Below are 4,400 nucleotides of genomic sequence, written 5' to 3'. Positions count from 1 at the left end.
ACTCGTCGCCTCTTATTGATCTTTAGCGTGTTCTTAAGCGTTTTAAATGCCACAAACAGTATGGGAAATGGTCTTTTTACTCATCTGGTCAAAATGTTCTCAAATATCAAGGCAAAAATTTTTCTAACGTTATAATGTTACAGAGCGCTAAAAACCGAATTATTTAATATATTGGTCACTAGAGCTGTATCAAACCGTATGTATTAAGTAGTTCAGTACTGAGTAAAGGATGCACAATCAAGAACCGAGTAACGAAACATTACACACGAATGCATTTCTTTAAACGCATTTTTTTTGTAGTACCTATGGGATTTATCGTTAGAATGTTGTTTAAATTTTATTGTCAATAAATAATTTTCGACACCTATTTGTTGTTGCTTTCTCATTATACTCGACGTATATAATGGATTGCTATGTTATTTTGATATAACATAAGCTCACGGTTAAAAATTTCACAATAGTAAATCCATTGCAAATTTAGTAGATTCCCTCAACAGTTCAATTGTAGTCGTACACTTTACCAATTAAATTAAATTTAGAATGACCTAAACAAAAGTCTGGTTCAAAATACGGAAAAGTGAAAGAAAATGCACCTTACACAGTTTTTCTACAAATTACGATGTTGCGACTCCGCGACGTCATACTGTACGCGTACGCAATACGACTCAATTAGTTGATCTAACATAATATTGACGCCACTCCCGTTGCCTGTTTTAGTTTTTTTAATTAAATACTTGCGTTGGAAAGAATCTCAGGGGTTTTAACGAGGGTTCGGCCTTGTGGCTGCAGGCAGGAGCGCGTCTTGGTTCGGAAATTACCTGGGCTGTTCAGGCCACCCAGGACGCCTTGTAAATAAATGGTAAACGAGTTACAGGACACTGCACTTTATTCAGTATTGATACACGTATTCGTCCCGATACTGGCCGCGTCCGTTGTCGGACCGCTGTGACATGCGTATCTCTGAACGTAAACGGCGCGCGCGACCAGGATAGGTTGCAAAGTAATATCGATAATCTGAAACGGTGGATACTCGTCCCTATGAAAGATTTGGCAGATAGTCACGGAACTGGTGTTGCCACAACTTAGGCTGACATGTAAACACGTAGAGAAATTCCTTAGCTCAGGATTGTTTGCAGTTTAGCCTGCGACGAAATATTAATGACTCTAAAACTACGTGGATACGCCAGCTGGAGACGTACACGTTAAAGTCTCTTGGAATTGAAAGTTATTTAGTTAAAACACACGTTTAGAATGATGATAATTAAAAGGCGAAAGTTAGTCAGTAGCATTCAACACTCGTTACAAAGAGCCTACGGTAATAACAGCTAACTGGCTATGAAGCCGAAAACTGCGTAACACTATACGCTGTCCTTAAACTGGACCTGAAATTACAGAGAACATGAGAAAATTCCCTGTCGGGATTAAAATTAATAAGTTACGAATTGCACGAAATATCGTGCGACTGAGGTGGGGTCGGTGCCGAGCAAGTTAAAAGATTTTAAAAGACTTACACTATTGTTGATATGGAGATGAAGCGCGAAAGTTGATGGCTCGATGTTCGCGGAGCACCCGACCCCTTCGAGCTCCCGACGGTAACTGAGCGCGAGACCGCCCTGCGGCCTCGCGCCTAACCACGTGAAATGCGGGAAAACCGACCCGGCCAGTTTTGGACTTAAAGACAAGTTACACAATATATGCTTATAAGACAATTAGACATAATTTCCCTTACATGAATCTTCTTTTAAATTGTTATTAATTTAGTTGTTTCAATTTGACAAAATAATTATACAATTAATTAGGCGCATTGCCACACCCGGCCGGGCGCTGACGTCGCTTTGGTGTTCGTTGCGGCACACTTTCACACACTTTGCAGTCATCACACTCGGGCGTGTTCGACGCACTTAGGAGCAAGTGTTGTTGTGGCATAACGACCTTTGCGGACCAGAGGGAGCACCGGCGGTTGGCGTCAAAATAGCATGTTATGCGGTATCAGAAGTAACGAGTAACGTAACAATACGATAGTAACGAGTACTAATTGTTATAGTAACGAATACATACGGGTACACTTTTTTTCGTTCATTTCTTCGTCTGTGTCCTCATCAACACATTGGTTCAAATCATCATCTGATACATTTGAAATAAAAGGTTCATCTTCCTCTTCTTCAGAATTCGAGTCAGTTATTTTTTTGGACTTTTTTTGGTTTTTACAGGATTTATTCATTGTATTGCATCTATGTATCTTCAGATGTTTTGGTTCTCCTTTGTCAGTTTCCTCTTCTGTTTCTAATATTCTTTTCTTTTGCTCCCTTTCTTCCTTTTTTTTTCTTTTATGTCTCGTTTTTTTCCTTCCTCTTCCTCCATTTGCTTCATAACATCTTTTTCAGTTAGAGCCATGTTGTTGAAATTTATTTTTTTCTTTTTGCTTTTATCTCTATTCTCTTTAGGGGTAACAGCTTTCAAAAGTATTTTTCTAAAGGCTGTGAGATATGCTAATGTAGGTGTAGGTGGCAGACCATCAGTAGTTGGATGCACTGGTGTAGATGGCAGGTAAGCTGGTCCCACTGATGTAGAAGGCAAGCCATCTGCAGCTTGAGACACTGATGAAGGTGGCAGGCTGTCTGTAGCTGCATACACTGGTGTAGAAGGCAGGCCATTTGCAGCTGAAACCACCAGTGTACAAGGCAGGCCTTCTTTTGCTGAATCTAAAGGCATAGGTCGCGGGGCATTCGTAGCCTGATTCACAGGTGTAGGTGCCAGACCATCTGCAACTGGACCGACAAATGTAGATAACAGACCATCTGTAGCTGAATCTTTTGATGTAGATGACAGGCCACCTGTAGTTGTAGTCGCTGATGTAGATGGTAGGTAACATGTAGCTGGAATCACTATTGCATAGCTAGCCGATGGTCCGTCAAGTGCCAGTGGCAATTTGCCCAGAGCTTTTGTCAAGTTGACTGGCCAAATCCCACTTGACTTGAATGCAGCTTTGATGTTAGATTCTTTGAAGGCCCCTTTTTGACGAAGTACCTTCATCAATGATGAGAAGTCTTCTTTGGAAATATTTTTGAAGCAAGTCTTTCGTCCATGATCTCTCTTTACCTGCAACCACATCTTTTTCACAGAAGCGAAGACCCCAACATCGAGGGGTTGTATTTTGTCTAACGAGTGGGCTGGGAGAGAGAGAATGTGTATGTTATTTTCAAGAGCCAACTTGCTTACTCTGTACTGTATGTGACTTTTGTGATCATAATATATAATGATGATTGGCTTTGGCAAATCCTTGGTCTTGACGACAACCGCCGGTGCTCCCTCTGGTTCACACAGGCCGTTATGTCACAACACTTACTCTTAAGTGCATCGAACACGCCCGAGCGTGATGCCCGCCGAGTGAGTGTAAGTGCACCGCGACGAACACCAAGTCGATTGCAGCACCCGGCCGGGTGTGGCATGCGCTAAACTAAATCATTAATTATTCTTTCAAATCAAAAACAACCAATTTAATAACAATTTAAAAGATAATTAATTCAAGGGAAATGATGTCCAATTGTTCTATAATCATATATTGTGAAATATGTCTTTTAAGTCCAAAACTGGTCGGAGCTGTTTTCCCGCGCTTCACGTGACGTGGCGCGGAGGCGCGCGGCGCCTCCGCGCGCAGTTACCGTTGGGAGCTCGCAGGGTTCGGTCGCTCCGCGAACGCAGAGGCCTGAACTTTTGCGCTACATCCAAGTCTCAGCAATAGTGTAAGTTCTTCAAATCCTTTTACCAGCTCTGTGCCGACCCCACTCAGTCGCACGATATTTCGTGCGACTCGTTAACTAATTATTTTGTACCAACAGGGAGCTTTGCATTTATTACGTAATTTCATGTCCAGAGTTTAAGGACAGCGTAATTGAGTTACGTAGTTTTCGGCTCAAAGCCAAGTAATCATTATCGTCGAAGACTTTTAGCAACGTGTGTCGAGTTCTCACGCGTTAATTTACGTCTCTTAACTTTCATTGTATGTAAATGTGTAACTTGAGACGTGCAATCTAACAAATAACTGATTAATAAGTGACTGTAACGTGTATGTTTCCATCTTACCGGGTCTACGTACTTTTCGGGACTTTAATATTTGCCACAGGTTAGATTGCAAATAACTTTAGAACACTCGTTTGTATGTGCCGTTTTCCATGTTAACGTAAATGCCTGCATAAGCTGTTGCAGCACTGTAGCTCCGCGACTATCCACCACATCTTTCACATTGATAATCGGCCACTGTATAAGTCCGTACATACCACTTTGCAACCTATCCTGGTCGCGCGCATCGATTACGCATAGAGACTCGCGTGCCGCAGCGGTCAGACAACAGAAGCGGCCAGTACTGGGACCAGTGAGTGTACGGTTCTGAATAAAGTGCA

Source organism: Bacillus rossius (genome assembly GCF_032445375.1).
Source record: "Bacillus rossius redtenbacheri isolate Brsri chromosome 4 unlocalized genomic scaffold, Brsri_v3 Brsri_v3_scf4_2, whole genome shotgun sequence".
NCBI lineage: Eukaryota > Metazoa > Arthropoda > Insecta > Phasmatodea > Bacillidae > Bacillus > Bacillus rossius.
The sequence above is the reverse complement of the archived record's forward strand: the minus strand, read 5'-3'. Positions refer to the sequence as shown.